Below are 22,159 nucleotides of genomic sequence, written 5' to 3' on the forward strand. Positions count from 1 at the left end.
TGTCCAAAGCCCCGGGCCTCTACTGTTGGGCGCCCGCCCTCTCCACCCTCTCCGCCCTGGCTCCTGCGGACGCCCACCCGCCTCTGGCCACTGCTCCAGCCCACGGGTCCCGGCCGGGAGGGGGCCTGGGTGGGCCCCAAGCCCGCCCCCCACCGGGAGGGGCCGCCGAGGCGCGCTCCCATTGGGCTGCGTCCACGTGACCCAGCGGGCCGGCGCGCGCCCCGAGCCGGCGGCGCCGAGGCCGCGCCTTTGCGCGCGTGCGCGCGTGCCGAGCCCTCCGCCTGTCCAGCCGGCGCCGCCCGGACCGCCAGGTCAGTCTCCTCGGCGCCCGCTCGGCCGGGGGCGCGCGGGGCGCGGCGCCTGGTGCCGGCGCGTGGGGGGCCGTCTGCGCGCGAACCCGCCGCCGCCTCGGGGCCGCGCAGGCGGAGAGCCGCCGCCTCCCTCCCGGCGGGTCCGGGACCTGCGCCCTGAGGCCGCCCCGCGGTCCTGCGTGGGCCCGGCCTGGTGCTGCCACGTGCAGGGGCTGGCCCCAGGGACGCGGACGGAGTGAGTCCCATGTGAGCACAGGACAGCACTGGCTGAAGAGGTGGCCCCGTGCCCGTCACGAGGGGCGCTGAAGACCTCTGACCCCTACCCTGGTTCATCTTCCTCCACTCTCCTGTCCCCAGGGTTTGGGCACAGGTTTCCCTGCCTCCTGGGAAACATGGAGGTCAGTGGGTGACAGTGGCAGGCTGAGCCCCAGGTTTCAGGGACCTGGGACCCTGTCCAAGCTCTGATGAGTACTAGTGTCCGGAGGTGCCTTATCTCTCCCAGCACCCCTCCTACTGTGGCCTTGTCCCAGGTGGCACAGGGACTAAACAGGTGACTCTTGACCTGCCCCTGAGATCTCCTGGGCAGTTGGCCACCAGCAGGGTTGAACTGAGTGGCCATCATCCTGACCTGGCATTTCTTGCAGGCCAGGGCCTGCTCACGGAGGGGCAACTTCCTGGCCCCTCTGTGGCAGTGGGGCAGAGGGCAGCACGGGGGCCAGGCCAGCTGGCCCTGTGGATCCATGGTCCAGAGTTGCACACTGCACCTCCTCTCTCTGCCTGTGGGCTCTTGGTGGTTGGGCTGGGTGTCAGTGTAGTGAGTGGACTCTGCAGAGGTCTGCTGCCAGGGCTGCAGAGCAGGTGGAGGTCCCTGGACAGTGCCTGTGGTCTCGCCTGGACAGAGGCCCCTCGGCAGTGCTGCATGCCAGCTGCTGAGGGCCCTTCTCAGATGGGGAGATGAGGCCCAGGAGGTGTGGCAACCTCAGCCCTCACCTGCAGGCCCGGGAGCCTTGGTTTTCCCACCTGCAGGCTGCTGTGAGGAGACCCAGGAGGGGCAGGCCCCCATCACCACCCTTGCTGTGGGACTGAAGCCAGGCTGCCTGGAGTATGTGGGCTGTTCTCCAATGCCCCTGATGGAGCTGGCCACTCCCCACATGCCCAGCGTGTTTGCCTGGCCCTCACTCTGGGCCGGGCCTGGTGTTGCATTCAAAAGGGGCTTATGGTGGGCCCAGCCTGAGGACCCCACTGGCTGCCTGGCGGGTGGAGCAAGTGGTGGACAGCCTCCACAGGTGGTCAGTTGGCAGGAGGAAGTGCACATGATGAAGAGAGGTGCCTCCAGGCTGCTCTCTGCCCTTAGCCTTCCCCCAGGACGTCTTCCCTGACCCTGAGGAGAGGTGTCGCCTTTCTCCTCAGCCCAGCTCAGGACGTGGCAGAGGGTGGCTGACTGGCACAGAGCCACAGGTGTGGGCATGGGGGTGGGAGGAGGGTGGTGGGAGGGCTTCTCAGATGAGGAGGCAGTTTGGGGCCTTGGAGTCACCATGGGTGGGTGGGCTGGAAGATGGCACGTGGGCATCTGGCAGGGGAACTGGCAACAGTGTAAAGCCCTGATACTTAGCGTTGGCCAGTTCTTGTGGCGTGAACACTCCCAGGCGCCACCTTGCTTCCCTGCCCATGGGGTTGGGGAGGGTTGCATCGTTGTGGGGAGCTGGTGTGACCTGGGAGCCTGCTGACCAGGGGCAGTGCAGGCCTGTGCACCTGCCCTTCATCCGGATGGCGACTGCAGTTCTGGGAGGGTGCCTTGCAAGGGTGGGTGAAGTGGAAAGGGTACAGAATGGTGTCCAGGTGGCATTTGTCCAAGGGGACAGTGCTGGGAGCTCCTGGGCCTGGGAGGCAGGACACTTATTTTCCCTAAGTCCTTGGGCTTCCTTGGTTCCCCAGAGGACTCAAACCTGTTCACAGCTGTGGCTGGACAACAGGGGATGCGTGGTTGCTCCTGCCCTGCCCCCCCACCATGCCCTGTCTGGGCTGCCCCCCCACCTAGCGGCTGGGACACTCCTACAGGAACCTTCCCAGACCACCCCAGGGTGCTCTCTTATCTGCCCCATCTCCCACCTGGCCACTCTTGCTGCTCCCTACTTCTGGTCCCTGGCACCCCTGCCTGTGCCCAGTAGCCTCACTCAGTGCAGGCAAGGGCAGCAGCAGGAGGCTAGGCTCCGAGCTTCTGGCCAGGTTCTTAATACCTTGTCCCTCAGCTTCTGCACCTGTGAAGTGGGAGCGATGATAGGTGTACCTGACCGGACGGGCGTGAGGATCAGCCCAGGGGCAACACCACCTGGCGCTCAGGTGGTACGTGGTGAAGAGGACCCTCTTTCCTTCCTTCCTGCCCCTCCCAGGACCCTCTGCAGGGGCCACAAGCACAGGAGGAGGTGCTATGAGCGCCCACCCAGCCTGGTGGAGGGGCGGGGCGCTGCGGGCCTCAGCTTCTGGGTGCACCTGCGACCTGGGGCGTGGCAGGCTGGTCTGGTTGTGGGTGGTGGTGGCATGCGTGCCTTGAGCCTGCCCAGCCCCTGTCAGTTGGACCCGAGGCCCACACAGTGGGCTCCCAGGGGAGGGCCTAGGGTCCTGTTGGCCATTGATGGTGCAGCCCCAGCTAGATTCTGCAGTGGAGCAGGTTGGGGTAACACGGGCAGCCCTGCCAGTGTGGGGGACCGAGGGTGGGGAAGGCATGTGGGTGCTGAAGGCTCAGTAGGAGTTCACCCAGCAGGTTGGGGGTTACCTGTCTACCATGCACCAGGTGCCTCAGATCAACATCCTGAGACCCTCACTTTAGGGGTCAAGGCCTTTGTAGGAGTTCAGAAAAGGAGCACATGGGTGGGGGAAGGGTCACCGTAACCTGCAAGCTGTTAGTTAGAACCCGGAGTGCGGGGGGCGATAGGGGATTAAGAAGGACAAAGGCTTATAGAGAGAAAGCTGGAACCAGGTGGGACATTGTCCTCTGTGCAGGAACAATAATGACCCAGAGCTAACTCAGCACATTTATTATATAGATTTTGTCATCAGAAGGGTTTCTGTGAGCCGGGTGTGGTGGCCCATGTCTGTAATCCCAGTGGCTCCCGACGCTGAGGCAGGAGGATCGTGAGTTCAAACCAGCCTCAGCAAAAGTGAGGTGTTAAGCAACTCTGTGAGACCCTGTCTAGGGCTGGGGATGTGGCTCAGTGGTCGAGTTTCCTGAGTTCAATCCAAGGTACCTTCCCCTGCATCCCACCCCCCAAAAAAATAAAATAAAAAAAAATAAAAGGGTTTCTGTGAGAAAGTTTCTCCAAAGCAGGCAGGCCTGAAGTTTGAAGCACCTGCAAGCAATTATAATTATCCAGTTGCACTGATATTCTCTATCCCTGGCAGCTGGTGTGTGAACTCAGGGTCAGAACTGACAGTTCTATACTTAGCACAGAATCTCCTCAAGCAGGGCATCACCATAGCAACTGGGCAGTCTTGACCTGCACCTTTACACAGGAAGTTCCAAGTGCAAGCTCAGCCTCCTGCTTCGAGGCACTCAAAGACCATGATCCAAGTCACCACTGTGTGCAGGTGGTGGCCCTGAAGACCCCTGTGCAAACCCTACTCCTCCAGGTCCTGGGTACAGGCTCTGTTGCCTCAGGCCAATGTCCTGGGCTGAGGCTAGGGAGCTCTGTCTGCCACCTGACATGACTGTGTGGCTAGAGCCTTCTCTGAGGGTAGGCATGCAGTATTACTTTCCCCAGGAGCCTTGGGGAGGGTGCTGTTGGGGTGGGGGACTGTTAAGTCACCTCTCCTTGCTGCTCCCCACTCCTTGAAGCCCAGGACACAAGGGCCCTCCTGCTGCCCACCTGCTCATCTGCTGCTCATGGCACAGATCTGGGAGCCCCACGTCAGGGCTCTGCATGGTAGTCATTGCTGCTGCCCAAGGTGACAGCCAGGCTGGGGACATCAGGTGCTCACTCCCCTGGCCTCCCCTGGCCTGGCCTGGCCTGCCCAGAATCCTCCCTGCACTCCTCAGAGGGGACAGGCCTGGTGTGTGATCCTAGGTGCCCCAGCCCTGCACACCAGCAGCCATGAGAAGGTGGGTTTCCTCAGCAGTGCCTGGTGGCAGTGGCAGTCAGCAGTGTCGTCGTCTGGGCTGTGAGTATTGTTAATTAAGACCATAGTGGCCTCTCCTGTCCCTCTCAGGTGGGGAGGCACACCCTGGGCGAGGTATCATGTTATCATCCTGTCTTGCAGCCGGGTAGGACCCTAGGGATGAAGTGACATCCAGGGGCATTTCATGGGCAAAAGAGCCAGGATTGAACTTTGGCTCTCTGGTCCTGGGGCCTGTGCCTATCACCATGGCACCCTGTTCCCTTCTGGGGAAGGTCAGTAAATTGGCAAGGGAGGTTCCCATTATTTAGTGGTCCTTGGGGTGCAGCTTTGGGGTCACCAGGTGGTGTGCATTTGGGCTTTATGCTGCCAGCCTGCCATTCCTTCCTTACCCAGACTGTAAAGCATGAGTGCCCACTGTGTGTCCAGTTCTGGCCCACTGTGGATAGGATGACCCGGGCCCTGCCTGCCCTGTGGAGCTGGTTGTACCATAGACATGCACTTGGAGTCAAGGTCACTTCTGATGGTTGAGCCAGGAGGGAATGAAGTAGGTTAGGGGCTGCAGGTGGTGGGGAGCTTGGCCTAGGAAGGGCTGGCTTAGCTGGGCCACTCTCTGATCCTCAGTGTCCCTCCATCTAATTGGACAGTGACTTTGCATGGTTGATGGGCAGAGTGTGCTGGGCCACTGAGCTGAGGCGCGAGTCCTGTGTCTGCTGGGACCCCGCGCTGCAGGGCCTGGAGGGCACCCTCCCACTGTTCTTCCCAGCCAGGAAGCCAGGCGGGGACTCTGGCGGCTCAGGAAAGAGCCACCGTGTCCAGCCCATTCCCGGGTCAGGCTGACTGTCAGGACAGCCCTGCGGCCCGTGTGTGATGGTGGGGAAACCATGGCTCTGGGAAGGTGACCACAGGGTCTGTAGGGCCCGCTGCGTGCCAGGCGCTTTTCTCCCCCGCCCTGTCCTTCTCCACTCTTGTGACAACAGGAAACCTGTCCACCTGCCACACAGCAAGAGGCAGGTCTTCACCGCTTTCTGAAATCAGAAGGCCCCAGTGACCCGCCTCCCCTGGGGAGAATTCCCGTGGGGAAACTGGGGCCTGGGCACCTGTCCCCGGGGAGCCCCTGTAGGGCCGGATGGGGTGGACATTTAGATAAGAACGCCTGCCTGGGGCCTGGGCACCTGTCCCCTGGGAGCCCCTGTAGGGCCGGGTGGGGTGGACATTTAGATAAGAACGCCTGCCTGGGGCCTGAGCACCTCAGTCCTGGGGCCTGGCCAGTCCTCTGGGATCAGCATTCCTACCTCTACGTCAGTGACCTTTCAGGACTGCCCGTGTGGGATGCTGTCCTCTGTCCTTGGGATAAACTCGTTCAGAGATTGGCCCCTATCTGGGTGGACGACTTTTGCTGCCCTGGTTCTCGGCCTTGGCACCACCAGTGCCTCCTTTGTCCTCGGTCTGCTGAGCCCCCACCTTTATTAAGTGCTTGCTGTGTGCTCAGCTACATGTGGCTGAGGCCTGGATGGGACCCAGGACCCTGGATGGCCCATGTAGGCTGGGAAGGAAGAGGCCTGTCTGGACTGCTCCTGGTCAGGGCTGGGGGAGTTGGGGCAGCAGGGAAGAGGCCATTAGGTCCAAACAGGTGCTAGGAATTGTTTGCTTGTCAAAAACCTCAGTGGGCTAGTGAGTGGGCCAGGGAGTGGCTTTGGGCCAGCTTCTCTGCTGGGGAGCCCTTGAGGGTACACATAAGCCTGGTCTCTGCTCCGCAGGACCATTCAGTGGGCAAGAAGGCAGACCACAGCAGTGGTTGAGAGCTGGGGAATCATACCTGGCCAGTTAAGGCCCCCCTGGAGATTCTGACTCCCCCGCTGAGCCACCAGGGGGGAGGTTGGAAGCTCTAGACTGTAGCATGTGGTCCCATTGCCAGACGTGTCTTGGGGACAAAGTGGCAGGAGTGTGGCTCGTTGGCCCCTATGGGGGGTCCGATTTCCCTGGTGTGCAGTTGTGGGGATGGGCAGGAGGGGTAAGGCTCAAATGCAGGGGCCTGGGGTCCTTGGGTCCAGGGGCTTCTATGTCCGGGACGAGAAGAGAACTTTAGGAAAGGAGGTTGGGGTGTGGATGGTGAGGGCCCAGCTGGGCTGCGTGCTCAGACTCTCCGGCATCCAGAGCTAGGTGACCCGGGGTGCTACTTGACAACGTCACTGCCAGGAATTCCTCGCGAGCCTCAGTTTCCCTCCACTGTCCCGAGCTCTCTGTCCCTGCCCCTCCCGGGAGCTGCCAGAGCTCGTTCCCACAGCCTCGGTCTCACCCGCCAAGGACCCGAGGCTAGGGCTGGCTGGGTGGGGAGAGGGGGGTGGGGGGCCTGCCCTGCCCTGTCCCCTTCCCATGGGCTCTTGGCTGCACTGCAGCCTGGGGCCTCCTGTGACTCAGGCTTCCTGGAAGAGGCCCACTGACTTGGGAGGATCCCCCCAGTCCCCCTAGAGCCCTGCCTGCCCGCCTCCTGTCCAGCACTGGCCCTACTGCTGCTCCATGCATTGTGGGTTTCACCTGCCCGTCCACTCTGCTCCTAACCCAGAGAGGGTGCCCCTTCCTCCTGGCACCCCACCCTGGCATCGTCTGCTGGTGCCCAGAGCTGAGCCCCTCACCCTGGCCTGGCCCTAGGATCCCTGCCAAGGCAAACATTTTTTCATCTTCCTGCCTGGGGTTAGCACTGAGGTCCTTCCTCCAGGGTCCTGCTTCTCTCTGGCGTTCTGCCCAGAGGCCCATCTGCTGGGAATTGCCAGGGAAAGCTCAGGGGGTACCCGGGGCTCCCAGCTGCCCCTCCCCGTGTGACCTCCATGTCTCCTCCACTGGGCCCTAGGGAGCCACAGGCCCGGCCCCAGCTCTGCCTGGTCTTTCTGGGTGAATCTGGGCCTGCTCTGCCCTTCCTGGGCCTCTGTTTACTTATCTGGAGATTGGGGAGCTAGGAGAAGACCACGGGACCCCCAGCAGGCAGGGTAGGGGCGGACCAAAGTGAGTCCCTTGATGTCAAGTCACAAGCACAGGATCCCAGCAGGCAGGCCCTTGCTCTTTTCCAGGCCAGCAACCTTGGGAAGTGCCAGCCACGGTGCCTCAGCTTTCCTGTTAGGTGCTACTCCTGTGGCGAGCTGGGCACGTGCAGGACAGCACTGGCTGGCCCGGGAGCCTGTACAGAGGAAGGGGCACGCACTGCTCCAGAGGCGCAGTTACCATGCTCAGTTTGAGGCGTGTTCAGTGCAGGAACTTAAACAGACCAGGGAACAGCTCACTGCCATGAGCCCTGGACCTGCGACTCACCCACGGGCAGGGTGACATCTCACTGAGGTTTCCCATGGCCTTGACAGTACCCTTGGTCCCTGGGTCCAGGTGGACCCTTGTTTTTTTAACCCTCTGCCATAGACATGCATCTGGACAGTGGTGCAGTCTCTCTTGGTCCCAGCACAGAGCCTTGGGCCCGGGAGAAGGAGGGTTGATGCTGCCTGGCTCTGTCACCCCGTCACCCTGTGGCCCCTCTCCTGGCTGCCGTGGGGTGGGAGGGACGCAGGCTGCTGGCAGGGCCTTGGTCCCACTTCCCCGTGCCTCTCAGGAGGCTGCCAAGCTTGGCTGTCCTTGTGGGGGATCAGAATAGACAGAGAGGAGTGGTCTTGACCCCAAGAAGGACCCCAAGACTGAGCAGGACTTGCAGGGGGCAGTAGTCACTGTTCTTGAGCATATGTCCCTCACCTTTCTGGAGGCCTTGAGGTCATGGTGGGGCAGGAAGGGGACTGCCTTGCTAGACAGTCAAGGTGGACTTGTGGGAGGTGGTATGGTGGTGTGGAAGGAGCGAGCCACCAGACTCCAGGAAGGGGTGAGCTAGGTGCAGGCGGCCCCCCGAGCTCAGGGCCGGAAGGCCAGCATTACCCACAAGGCACCTGCAGGCGACCCCCCCACCCAGCTCAGGGCCACTGGGCCAGCATTACCCACAGGGCACCTGCAGGCGACACCCCTCCTCCTAGCTCAGGGCCACTAGGCCAGCATTACCCACAGGGCACCTGCAGGCGACCCCCCACCCAGCTCAGAGCCACTGGGCCAGCATTACCCACAGGGCACCTGCAGGCGACCCCCCCACCCAGCTCAGGGCCACTGGGCCAGCATTACCCACAGGGCACCTGCAGGCGACACCCCTCCTCCTAGCTCAGGGCCACTAGGCTAGCATTACCCACAGGGCACCTGCAGGCGACCCCCCCACCCAGCTCAGAGCCACTGGGCCAGCATTACCCACAAGGCACCTGCAGGCGACCCCCCCCACCCAGCTCAGGGCCCGTGGGACAGCATTACAACATGGGGACCTGAAAGTCCCCCCTCCCCCCCAGCTCGGGACCAGTGGGACAGCATCACCCACAGGGCACCTGCTGAGCCTCTTTGGGGCTGGCAGCAGGGACTCACGTGGGCACCTCTGTAATCCTCAAGGCAACCTGGTGGCAGCTGCTGCCATGGCCCCTTCCCCTGCATGGAAGCTGCTGTCTGGCTGGCCCCGGCAGGTGGCACAGTTGGGGAGTGACGCCGGCATGAGAGCGGGCCTGGTGGTGGTGCACACCACGTTGTTCTTGCAGGTGGCCTGGAGCAACCCTTGCCCCTCTTGGCAGCTGGTTAAGGGGAAGTCCTGCTGTGGCCTCTGGTGGACCTGCCTGTCTGTGCCTCAGTGTCTCCCTCTGCAAGTGGGGACATGAAGTCCTCTCTTGGCAGATGTTGGAGGCTCACGAGGGGCAGGGGCCCATTTGCAGTGGATGCTCTGCTGACAGATGGTGCAGACCCCCCTGCTCCCACCCGCCCCTTGATGGCCTCCCCTGGCCGGCAGTTCCCACGCTGCCCAGCCACAGGAAGCCATCTGGAGGCCTTGTTTACCCTCCCCCTGGCTGCCCTGGCAGGAAGTCACCGGAAGGGCTGTCCCCAGGGGCTCCCAGGCCTGTGAGGACAGCCAACAGCTTGGGGGCCTGTGCTGTGGAGTCCCCGCTGGAGCGGGGGCAGGGAGCTGGGAGAACAGAGCTGGGCAGGGCTGGGAGCCCTGAGGTGCTGAGGGCTGGAGCAGGGTCCATGTGTCCACCCGTCCTGTCAGCCACCCTCCCACACCCACAGGCCCTAGACGAGACCCAGATGGGCCTCAGCCCGCTTCAGCCTGGGTGGTCTATGTGATGTGGGATCTGGAGGAGGAGCCCTTGACATTAGTCCCACAGACCACCCTGGGTGGGGGCTGGGGGGAGGAGGAAGTACCCAGGAAAAGGGACTTGGGGAAGGCAGCAGGCAGAGGATACAGCCCAGGGCACAGTGGGCGGGGGGGCTTTGGGGCTCCAAGGGGCAGGGTGAGGTGAGGGAGGTGAAGTGGGCAGGCCTCGTCCAGCCCCGTTTGGTGGTTGTGGCCCTGCAGACCCCTCTTCTCCCCCGCCTCCCCCAGCCCTCCATCCCCTCTTGGGGGTTCCCCTGGGACCTCCCCAGGTCAGCCCGTAGTCTGGACATGCTGGAGTTGACTCAGGGGCCTGGGCTCCGCCCCACAGGACATGTCCAGCAGCCCTGGCATTTGTGGCAGTCTCCTTCGCCTGAGTATGGCCCCTGGGACCTGGGGACTGTTCCCACGGACACTGCCAGCAGGGCTGCTTGGCCCTAGGCGGGACTCTGACCCAGTGGGCCTGTGTCCTGTGTTCTTGGCTGCCTGGTTCCTGTCCAGGCCTCTCCTCTGCCTTCAGGATTTGGGAGGGCTCTGGGGTCAGGCAACAGGCTCCTCAGCCTCAGTCCACTCACTTCTGTCCTGCCTGTCCCCACGCCCTCTTCCCTCCGCCACTTCCCCTCTGGCTCCTGGCTCCTGGGGGCAAAGCCCTACCCTGGGACAGGTTTCCTGGGCAGCTTCCTCGCAGTCCCTCCCCACATAGGAGGAAGTGGCCGGCCTGAGAACTGCCTCTGGTGGTGCCCAGGAGAACACTGGTGCCATAGGCCGGTCACCCCAACCTCCGCGGGGTCCTGGGTGGGCGTGCATATTCCGTGAGTCCTGGTGGTGGGTACACCAGCCTGTGTCTCAGGAGGGTCACTGGCTGGTCCCGACGCCTGCACTGGGCATGGTGTTCTGTGGTCCAGCCAGGAAGCAGCACTGGTGGCGGGGACCCCTGTCTCCAGAGTCCGTGTCAGCACCCAGGACTGGCTGTCCCCCCAGGACAGCGGGCTTCTGGGAACCAGGGGCTGCCATGGTGGTGAGTCTGGAGAGTACTGTGTGGTGCCTGGTTCCTAGAGGGACTCAGCAAGGCAGTGACCCAGAGGCTCACAGTGTCTTTGGAGGGGGGACATCCTCAGGGACTCCTGAGAGCCCGTGGGAGGCAGCGGGGACAGTGTGGAGGAGGGGCCTGCTTTGTTCCCTGTGCCTCTCACGCCCCAGCATGCCTGTGCCAGGCTCTCAGAGCAGCACCTGGCGCCCAGGAAGCCCTGGTGAAAGTCCCCCTCCACTGCTGGCAGCACCCACGCTGAGGACCTACTGTCTACACTGCTGGGCATCTTTGGGAAGTAGCTAAAAATGACCAAAGTGCTCAGTTTGTAAGGGTCGTCCCGTCCCCACTCTGGCTGCCCCATGTTGCCATCAGGGCCCCAGGATGCATGGGCTGACCTGCTGACCACAGCCCACAGTCCACAGGAGGACAGATAGGTCACCAATAGACAGAGTCATGGGGTGCCCAGGGGAATGGGCAGGCTTGCTGCTGTGGCCCACAACCTGAATTGACAGGCTCAATTTAGGACCTGCCACCAGCCGAGGGACCCTCAGTCCTGTGCACCTGGCCTCCTGACTACTGGCCTGTTCAGCCGCGAGCGTGATTCTTTCTGGGCGCTTAGCCATGTCCTGTCTTCCTTGAGGGCTCCCTGGGTGGTTCCAGCAGAAGGTCCTTCCTCCAGGCCCTCCTGAGTCCCTGAGGTTGGAGTCCACTCTCCTGGGATCTCTGAGCAGTGACTTTGGGTCCATCCATGAGGCGCTGTGGACATTGTCTGGCAGCAGTGGCACCAGGTCCCTGGGGGAAGGAACCAGGTGGGAAGAGACAGGCCTGCTGTTGGCCATCACTCCACCCTCGATGGCAGCAGGCTCCTGGCCAGGCCAGGTCCTCCTCATCCCCTTCCACCTGTTGGGCATGACTGGCCCTGCCCTACCTCTCACAGGGCAGTTAAATGCATTCAGATGTCAAGAGGGCTCCTACTGTATGCAGACAGGTGGCACCATGCCAGAGCTCTTGCTCTGCAGGGAGAGAGGCCCTGGGAGGGGAGGACAGGCGATGCCAGGTGGCCAGGTGAGGTCTGGTGGATGGGGTGCTGGCAGTGGTTAGTGAGATTGCCCAGGACAGAACCCGATGTCTGAGTGATAAGGAGGAGGTTGCTGGAGGGGCACATGCTCCTGGCCACGGGTGCAGGCAGGGTGAGGCTGGGAGCGGGAGGGTGCTGGGCCGGCTGCAGGAACATCTGGAGGCAGGCGAGGCTGGTGCAGTCAGGAGTGGGCTGTGGAAGGAGGTCAGGGTGGATGGAGCCGGTCATGGGACCTATAGGGCTAGGATGTGGCTTTTCTTTGGGGCTATGAGGGTACCCTTGAGGGGTCTGAGCAGAGGAGACTGTGATCTGACTTTGGTGTCACCAGGTAGGGGACAGGGCAGGGGCTGGGATACCTGGGTGTCAGGGTGGAGGCTGGCTCTGAGTAGATGCTGCCTGGTGTCGTGGTCACTCTGGGTGTCCTGCTCTGGGGCAGCACTCTCCTTCTCACCTGGCAGCCACCCAGGGCTGCTCTCCTGGGGACTTGAGGGACTTTCCATTCCCTCGCTTTGTACTGGACTCAGGACTGTGGGACCTGTCTGTGCCCGCGGTTCTGAGCCGCCTGCCCCAGGACTCTGTGGTTCCTCCCACTGCCAGCTTCCTGGGCCCCAGCTGTACCTTCACTGAGACACCCTCCCCTTTGCTCTTCTGGGTCGGATCTGTTAAGACAAGAAGGGACAGTGTGTCCAGTAGTGTCCTGTTGGTGTGTCATCCCAGACTGCCCGAGGATGACCTGACTCTGGGGATGTCCACCCACTGTGTGATCAGATAGGGCCAGACTCAGTGGTCAAGTGTGAATGGACTCACATGTGGCCTGCACTACCCTGCAAGCCTGTGGCCAGCTCAGTCCCTTCTTTCCCATCTTGGTCCAGCGCTCAAGGTCCCACAGTCTGAATAGCCTCTGGGGCCCCAGCTTTGCCTCCTGCGGTTCTATCCACGTGACTTCAATGACCTTTGCCCCATGCTCCCGGGTGTGCTTTAACTCTTCGCATGCTGACAAACCCTTCCCCTCTTTGAAGGCCCACTCTGACAAGTCCTTCACCTTCGAGCTTTCCTGGGGAAGTGGGCCAGGCCCTGGCAGGGTCCCTTCTGTCCTCATTGCCTGGGACCCACCCCACTGGATGGCTGGGAAATGCCCAGAGCCTCCGCAAAGCCCACTTTCCCTTAGCAGCCTGCCAGGCCTGGGAGGGCACGGCCAGATGTCCCAGTGTGGGCTGCCTTCTGCTGTCCTGCTGTGTTGCTGCAGCCCCTCCCACCTGCACTTGCCAGGCCCCAAGCTCCTGATCCCTCTGTGTGTCCCTCTGATTCTGCTCCCCAGGTCCCAGCAGGACCCAGGGTGGGCCTGTTTGGTAAGCCATGCCCTGCCTCCCTGCCCTGACAACGTCCCGTGCACCTGGCTCCGTCCCGATGGCAAACATCAAAATGCTCCTGGAAATGGCCCAGATATCTCCGCGCGAGGAGCGCAGAAACAAAGCATGGGGTATCCAGGCGGCGGGGTGTGACTGGGCCACAAGGCAGAACCTTGACACTGCAGGCTGGTGTCTGTCCCCATCCATGTGAAAGTGCCTGGAATAGGCAAGCCCTTGGGACTGAGGTGGTCAGCAGTCACAGTCTCTGTGGCCGTGATGGTTGGAGTTGGTGGGAGGAGCACAGCCACTGCTCCTGGGCACACTTGCCATCCTGCGTGGACAGCGGTCGCTGAATCTCCTCTTGCTGGAATTTACCTCCGTGGAGAAGCATGAGGACGGCCCTGCAGCAGGGAGCAGGTGCTCCGGGGTCTGTGGGCTTCCAGCAGCCGGGCCCTCCAGCTGCTGGGGAAGAGCAGATGCCCACAGCTGCACCGCGAGGGTCTGGTGGGAGCGCCAAGTGGAAAGGAGGTGGGGAGTCCCTCCTGCCCTGGCCGAGCACTGCAGCTGGGGGAGGGAGGGGCAGAAGCTTGGGGACAAGGTGGCCTTGCTGTGTAAGGCACCCACCTCCTGTGTGTAGCCCCATGGGACATTCTCCTTGTCCCTCTGTGTGGCTGTCTGCCCAGCTCCCTGTGTGTCCCCAGAGCCTGGCTGTGGATGAAGTGCGGCTAAGGCCTTCTGATCCCCAGGTCCTGACCGTAGCCCCCTCCTGGAGTCCTTGTCTGGCCCTCGGCAGGTGTCCATCTGAGCATGGTGCTGCCACTTCAGGCAAGTTCCCTACCCCAGAGGTCACCCTGAGGCTCTGCAGCTGGCTGGACCGACTGGCTCCCCTGAGGGCTCCCTCCACCCCTAGCTGGCACTCCCTGGGCTAGGGTCAGGATGGAGGGCTGGGAAGCCCCAGCCTGTGCCTGCCTCCTGTTTGCCTGGGGCCTGACCTCCTTCTACCTGTGCCTGCTAGGCACCAGCAGCAATGCCAGAGGGCACAGGAGGGAGCAGGCTGGGTGTCCCCAAGCTAAAGGACGTGCTCCTGGCCTGTCCTTCAGGTTCTCCATAAAGTCCTCCTGGGAGCCCCGCCTAGCTCCCAAGAAAGGCTTCCCACAGGCAGAGCCTGCGGCTGCCTGGCACCTGCAAGCTCAGCCTAACACCCACCTCCCGGGACTGCCCAGTGACCCCTCCTGCCCTCGCCGGGGAAGCTGCTCTGGGACATCGGCAGGGCTGGCAAGGGAGACAGGGACAGCAGTGAGCTGTGGCTGCTGTCCTCCTGCTGCCCGTGTAGGCTGGGTGTTGGGTTGAAGCACTGGTGACCCTGCCCCGTGTTGTTGCGTCTGAAGGTCTGTGAATACCCTGGTCACTAGTGCCTGGTGTCCAACACTCCCGAAGTCCCCAGTCTGGCTCTGACAAGTCCCGCAAGAACTAAGTCCCCTGAACCCAGCCTACTCTGAGTGCTGAGGCACTGTCCCACCAGGCAGAGGCCCCTGCAGCTCCAGCCTGAGTGTGGGTCCTCTCAGAGCCCCCGGGGGGTGCCAGGCCCACCGTGGGGCTTGAGGGACTCAGGCAAGGCCTCTTAGAAAGGCAAGGGTCCCCAGGTCCCAGCGGACCACCTAAGAGCCTCAGGAAGGATGGCTTCAGAGAGCTGGCCCTCAGCCCGGCAAACCAGGGCACAGTAGGCTGAGGGAGTGGCCCCTCCCACAGCTCTCAGTGGGTGGCCCAGGGGTCAACAGGCCAGACCCCCATGTGGTGACACTCTGTGAGGGGTGGGCTCTGGGAGCAGTGGCACAGGCTGAGCAAGGGTGTTGAAGAGACATGGGTCAAGCCCAGGGTCAGGTGATTGGTGGGAGTGTCCCCTTGCCTGGGAGCCTCCTGCCTTGGGCTTGAGCGGAGGCCACTGGGGTCATGGGACAAGTTTCAGGGTTCTCTGTGGCTCAGGTTCCTCATGTCAGCTGGCACTGGTGCTGGCAGGGCTGAGGTGAGGACTGGGACCCAGATGATGAGCGGCCCAGGGGAGGCTGCACACAGCGGGCCCCGTGTGGGCACCTCTGGGTGGGCTTGCGGGGTCCGCCTCTAAGGGCCTGGCGTGTGTGGGGTGCCTGCACGTGCACGAGGTGAGCCATGTGGCATGTGAACCCCAGCCGTGTCCACCCCGCCACGTGCTCTGGTTGGAGCAGCTGAAGGCCTCCAGCGGGGGCCCTCGTCATCTCAGGGACCAGCTCTGCTTCTGCCCTACCCTGGTGCCCAGCACAGGACATGACCTGTGTGATGACCTGAGTCCCCCAGGGGTTCGGCGTGAAGCCAGCACACTGACAGCTCCAGGAGTCTGGTGGGGAGGGGGCTCTGCAGGGAAGGCCACGGCACAGCACTCCCCGCAGGATCTCTATGGCTCGGGGGCTGTGGCTGCGTGGGTCCCCCCACCACACCCCAAAGTGCACTCACCACCAGGCCAGCCCAGAAATAGCCACGACCTTCCCGGCCAGTGTGGCAGCCCTGGGGCAGTGGCCTACGTGCCCGGCTGAGCCCCTCGCTGGGCGTGCTGGCTATTTTGGACGTGGCCTCCCAAAGCCAGGTCAGAACACTTTCCCGCGACTCCAGCAGGGCCCTCTGACATGTGTCCACAGGGCCTTGGCCAGCGGCCCTGGCTCGCTCTGTGACCTCAAACCCCTTCCTGTCTGCCTAGCCTCAGGGACCCTGGACTCTGGGTGGGACTAGCGCGGGGGTTCCTGGGCTGAAGCAGGTGCAAGGTGCTGGGCCCCCTGGAGCCCGACAGGACTGCAGGACCTGGCAGTTTTAGGAGAATACACAGGGCGTACCCATCCCAGGCCAGCTCTGTGTCCCCTCCCAGCCCCTCAGACCTGTCACTGATGCACAGCCATAGCCTCCGTTTCCTCATCTGTAAAATGGGTGACGGGTGCTTTCCAGGGCTGCTCTGATGGACACAGGGCCATGCTGGGACCCTGCAAGACCATTACACAGAGGGATCTCCGGGCCTGCACTCTTCGCAAGGCTGTACCCAGGCTCAGGGAGGGACATCTCAGAACTGATGGGCTGTGAGCTGGGCAGTGGCTGATCGTGGATGGGGGCTGTGGGAAGCTCACGGACCCGGGTTCCAGTCAGGCCACAGCCGCCTCCTCTGTGACATGGGCAGAGGCACACAAGCTGCTGACCGGTCAGGGCTTCTGGTGTAGTGCACAAGTGCCAACCATACCAGGATGTCTCAAGGTCCTGCTGCCGTGTGGGACCACAGCTTCCTGCACAGCCTGCTGACTGGGTCCTGCAGGGGAAATGCGCCCAGGGGGTGGGGTCAACGGGAGCCTGGCTCCCATCCAAGAGCAGAGCTCCCCTCCCAGGAGCGGGCTGGGTGGGATCTAACCCTGCTCCCAGAGTCGGGGTCAGGCATCAGGGAGGGGCCATGTGACCTGCCTAGTGCTGGTGTCCCTCATATGATATGGGGATCCCGAGGAGGAGCTGTGACCTCCTTCCATGGAGAGGAACTGTGGGCCCCTGGCACTAGGCACGTGGAATCCAGCAGGATTTGGGTCCTTTCTGCTGAGTGGCATGGCTTGAGCCCGTGGTGTACCCGGTGTGCCCCGGGTCACTCTGACGACCAGCCTGCCTACCTCAGGCACTTGTGCTCCCGGCTGGGAGCGGTGCCACCATCCCTTTGGAGTGTTGGCGACAAGGCCAGAGAGCCAGGAGAGGCCTTTGGGTCCACTGTAGCACCTGGTGAGCATGTGCAGTGGAGGCCAAGGCAGGCGACCCCAGGTGGGTAGGACTTTCCTGAAGAGCCCAATCCTGGCCAGCAAGAGAGACCGCTGGGTTGTGGGATGCACCTAGATGCTGCCGCCAGCATCTTACAATCAGAATTCTGGGCTCTGAGGCTGGACTTGGAGGCCTGGTTGCTGCCCTGTGATTCACTATGTCTTTTGGGGTCCACTGGGTGGTACCATGTGTGTGGCAGGAGGGACAGAGGCTATGCCTAGGGATCTAGGGACCCCGAGTTCTCAGGAACCCAGTCAGGGACCTCCTCTGGGCCTCTATGTTACTGGCAGGGGTTTGTGGGGGACAAACCCCCTCTTATAGGCCATTATCTTTAAATGGATCTATGACACTCCATGCCTCTGGTCACCATTGGGTGGCACAGTGCCAGGAGTCGGCACCAGCCCAAATGGGTCCCAGGAGGAAGTATAAGACTGTGGGTACTCAGGTCTAACGCCAAGGCCAGGGCAGCTTTCAAGTCTGCCTCTAACCCTCCAGGATCCTGGAGCTGCAGAATTCCTGACCTGATGCCCTGTACTCTAGAATTCCCGCTCACAGCTGGAAGCTGCTGCCAGCATCTTATAATCAGAATTCTGGGCTCTCCAGACAGGGAGCCGAGAGCAGGGAACAGGGGCCAAGGTCTGTGAACTCGGCTCCCAACTGCCTGGGCCAGCCTGGCTCTGTGTGCAAACACAGATGGGGCCCTCATTGGGGTTTGGCTGGGAACCTGCCTATATACAAGGGTACCATTTTGGAGCCCCTGTGAATTCAGCATCTCTGTCCGAGACCAGGCTGGGTTGCCTCAGGGTGAGTGGGGTGACTAGTCCAGGGCCTCCAGTGGGAGGTTCCACCAAAGGCTCCAGCCCTCTGGGGCCCTGGACCTTAGAAAGGCGAACACTGGGTCATGAGGTCCCTGGAGGTGTTGAGGCGGGCGCAGCGGGGCGGGCGCAGCAGAGGGCAGCACTGCTGGGCTTGGTGCCTCGGGGGGCTTGTGGGCTAGCCACTGCAGGGCAATGGGTTCCTCTTCCTGGCGCAGGCATCTGTTCTGATGTGTACCCGTCTGTGTGCGCGTGTCAGTGTGCGCACGTCAGAGCGCCCCACTTGGGCCAGGTCCACACTGGGTCCTCGGTTACACTGGGAGGCAACGGATGAGCACTAGACGGGGAGTCCTCACTAGGCTGCGGCTGGGCTGCTGGCAAGAGGCTGCCCTTGCCCTCCGGGCCATTTGTGCATAATGATCCCAGGTTAGCAGCTTCTGTGGGGCAGTACACAAAGGGCTTGTTGTGGGTCATCCAGACAGATTGGCCTCAGGCTGTCCCAGAGAGAGGGGCAGGAGAGGTTCTTACAGGGGAGGATGGGAAGAGGTGGCAGGGTGGGGGGAGAGCGCAGCAGGAGGCCAGGCCGGGTGGCAGAAGAAGTGTCTTGTGCCTGGCAGGGGCCCTGGGTGCCTTGAGGGGCAGAGAGGTGGAAGGGCTGGGCACTAAGGAGGGCTTCAGGCACTGGCCAAAGTGCTAAGGAGCTGGTCCAGGCCCCTTGGGAAAGGCTTCTATCTGGGGAGTGGGTGTGGGCAGCAGGCAGGCAGACTTGGGGAGACAGACCATGTGGATGGGGTGGCTTGGCAGGGGTGGTGCAGTCACAGAGCAGCTGTTTGGTGACAGAGGTCAAGCCAGTTCTTTAGCTAGGGGTAGCCCTGCTGCTCCCCAGGGGGTGCAGAATGTGCATGAACTCTTGGTAGCTCCTTGGCCCCAGGGGCACAGTCCTGGGAGCTGGTCTGGCCTGAGATACCTTGCCCCAGGACCCTCTGCTTCAGGGTGGCAGGGCCAGCATCCTGATGGGAGGGGCAAGTGGCGGCTCTGGGAAGCAGGAACACCCTCTTCCCCAGCTGGTAGGGTTCCCGCTTCCCGGCGGAAGGAACTCAGTGAGTGCTGGGGAGGCGGTGAGCATGGTAGGGGCCTGGGTCGGGCATGGGTCGGGTGGGGGAGCAGCACCGCTGTCTCCCTTCTTTCACGGAGGAAGGGTTGTCCCCAGGATGAACCGAGTGCGCCAGAGCGGGCTCAGGGCCAGATCCAGGCTGCTGCCTACAAGGGCGATCCCAGCCCCTGGGTGTTTCTGGGTGGGAGTGGTAGGGTGCAGTGATTTCAGCCAGGGAGGACTGCCCGGGCCCTCTTCCCAGCTGCAGCCCGCGGGGCAGGCGACCCTGGGCTGGGTAACCCCTGCAAGGGTCATGGCAGTGGGGCGGGGCTGTCCCAGCCCCTGGGGCCGCCCCTTGGCCCGCCCCACTTGGGAGGGGCTCTGTCGCTGAGCCAGCCAGGGTGCCCTGGGACCCTGCGTCCCCACCGAGCTTGGGCCGGTCTGGGATCCTGGGGACTGCCCTGCCCCCGCTCTCCCGCCCCAGCCTCTGCCGCTAAGGCGAAGGCAGGCAAGGCGGCATAAAGCCGGAGCAGCGTGGAGCTGGAGTGCAGAGGACTGGCTGGGTGAGTGTCGCCGCCTGGCGGGCCTGGGTGGGGGCAGTGTGGTCTTCATCTCAGGTCTTGCCAGGGGCAGGCGGGGAGGGCGCCGCCCTGGTGGCCAGAGTGGAACTGTCTGGGTCCAGAAGCCCAGCTGTGCATGCGGAGCCTCTGCTTTGCTGTAGCCCTTTGCACCCTGCGAGGTGCCCAAGCCCGCCTCCGACCTGGCACCAGCCTCCGTGGCTGTGCATATGTTTCCTGAGAGCACCGTCGCCCCATTCCGTGCCAGCTTCACATCAGAGGTGGGACAGGACCCCTGGTAGCACAGGGACTGGAGTCCTGTGGGTGGTCCGGCCTGGCTCTTTTGCCTTTAGGCAGTTTCTGTGCCCCACTGCCCTATTCTGTTTGGTTGGATTAGGATCAGTACTCAGTGACCACATGGTTTATCCCTGGTCACTAGTCCCTTCACTAAGGGAGCTGCTGTGAGCAACTGCTCCTGGACAGCTATCATGAATGGAACTGTCCTGGGTCACTCTGGTACATAGTTGGCCTTAGAGGACTCGGGACTAAACTGGCCTGGATCTGGGGTTGGAATGGCCATCAAATGAAGGGCTGGCAGTAAGCATGCCCTCTGCAGCTGGGGCATGGTCCCCACAGCCCTTGAGGCTGGTGAGCCCTTCTTTTCAGAGTGGCTGGGTGGGGTGAGAGCTGTGGACGCCTCCCTGCAGCTGGTCAGTGGAGGACCTCAGGATGCTTGACCTGTCAGGCTTTGAGCTCCGTGGAGGAGGTGCTCATTAGGGGGAACCATATTCACTGTCGCTGTGTGGCATCTGCTGTCACCTTGGGTTAACAGGTGGATCCCTGTGAGGTGCTCCAGTGTGGCTGGCTTTCCAGGTTGGTCATAGCTGTGTGCAGAGCAAGAGTCCCTGGGCTCTGAGTGGACACTCTGGGAAGCGCAGTGGCTAGGCATCCTGGAGAGGTCCCTGGCTGCTTCTGCCCTGCAGGCCCCCTGGTGCATCTGAAGTCTCCCTAGGTCTGCGTTCTGCACAGAGGAGGCTGGGTGATTGGCTGGGGTGGGAGTAGAGAGTAGGAAACATGGGTATGGAAGCAGAGAGCCAGGTCTTGACAGCTCTGCCCTCCATCAGCCCCTGAGAAAGATGGGCCTCCTGGACCTTGGTGTGCATGGAGACCTGTGCAGGGCGGTGCGCTCATGGAGATGCGCCTGGAAAGGGCTCTGAGCTGCCAGCAGGGCAGACACTGGTGTGTGCTGTTGTTTGGGGCTCTGTGGAGAGTCTGTGTGTCCCCCACCATGGAGGCCCTTGCCATGTCTGGGGTGTGGGCCACTGTCTCTGCCTGAAGACCACTTCCTCAGAGAGGCCCCATGAATCTTCCCTGCTGTGGCGAATCTTCCCTCGCTGTCTGACCTGGCGACTGCAGGTCTCCCGCTGACCTCCACCTGGCTATGTTCCCTGAGGTGGATCACGGCCATTCACTCACCCCTGACTCCAGCCAGTGCCCACGTGGGGCCTGGAGCCCATGTGAATGGGTTGTGGCAGGGGAGGCACAGGCGGGGAGGCTACTCTCAGGCTACCTAGGGGAAGAGGGCACTGGCCTCCTCTTAGTGTGCAGGGGTGTGTCTGCACAGAGAGAGATGGTGCTGGACGGATGACTCCTGCAGCCCCTCCCTCCCTTGTCCTCCTATTAAGAAGCAGTGAGCCGAGCTGAAAAGCCCAGATTTGGTTTTGTAGTCCACAGGGAGCCATGGAAGGTGTGTGAGCAGTGGTAGAGCAAAGGCTGTCATTCTGTTTATTGATTTATTAGTTGTAGTTGGGCACAGTACCTTTATTTTATTTATTTATTTTTATGTGGTGCTGAGGATCAAACTCAGGGCCCCACACGTGCTAGGCGAGCGCTGCACCACGGAGCCACAACCCCAGCCCCAAGGGCCGCCATTCTACCTGCAGCCCTGGTCTAGGCTTTGCCATGTGTGTGGGTGGCTGCCGGGTGAGTTGGCAGATGATATGGCCCCTGGTTCCCTATCTAGTGTGGGTTGGAAGTGGCAAAGCTGACTTACCAAACCCAGACTGACCTGCCCTGCACGGCAGGGACACAAGGGTCCTTACCTTGGTCCCCGCCTTGGTGGGAGGGCTGGTTGGCTGAACGCATTACTTCTGATAACTGATAGCTCCATAAGGGAGTGGCTGTTCTGTCCCATTGTATGGATGAGGAAACTGAGCATCAGAGAGGACCTGTGGTTGGTTGGACTCTCCCTGGGGGGAGGTGTTTGAAGCACAGCGGGGAGAAACAGGCCCTGGCAGGGGCACAAGCAGGGCCAAGGGCTGGAGGTGGTGGGGGCTACTCCTCAGGAGCCACAGGGGTGTATAGGCAGCTGGTGTGGAGGAGCGGGCAGCGGAGCTGACCCTGTGTGTGGCGAGGGTGGGGTAAGCCACGCAGCCCAGTGAGGGGTGGCACTGGTACAATGCCACCTTCTAACCTGTACCCGTAGCCTGGGAGAGCGGGGTCTCTCGGAGGAGCCAGGCCCAGGCCTGGCTCCAGGGACAAAGTGGCCCTGGCCTCAGTAGCGAGGGCTGCACGGGCACCCCTGGCACCACGGCTGCCTGCCCACCCTGCTCCCATTTGTCCTGCCCCTTCTTGTCCTGCCTCTGCCAAGCTCCGCCTGCGCCTGCTGCGGGCGGCGCTCAACAACGGGTGGAACAGGACGATGAAGCGATGCCTCTCCGCCCCCCCGGGGTCCTGAGGTCTGGGACGGGAGCAGGGAGGCCAGAGGGGCTGGAGGGAGCAGAAGACGCCCCAGCCA

At 62.4% G+C, this 22,159-nt stretch overlaps 1 protein-coding gene across 1 annotated transcript in view; it reads left to right on the plus strand.

Moving 5' to 3' along the window:
* The first annotated feature begins 225 nt into the window (after positions 1–225).
* The window catches only part of Ptp4a3 (protein tyrosine phosphatase 4A3), a 38,991-nt gene continuing 17,057 nt past the window's right edge, over positions 226–22,159 (plus strand). The window contains exon 1 of the mRNA XM_076836034.2: positions 226–311. The gene's annotated coding sequence lies outside the window, so the exon portion shown is untranslated. The remainder of the gene's footprint in view (positions 312–22,159) is intronic.

Source organism: Callospermophilus lateralis, chromosome 16, assembly GCF_048772815.1.
Source record: "Callospermophilus lateralis isolate mCalLat2 chromosome 16, mCalLat2.hap1, whole genome shotgun sequence".
Classification (NCBI taxonomy): domain Eukaryota; kingdom Metazoa; phylum Chordata; class Mammalia; order Rodentia; family Sciuridae; genus Callospermophilus; species Callospermophilus lateralis.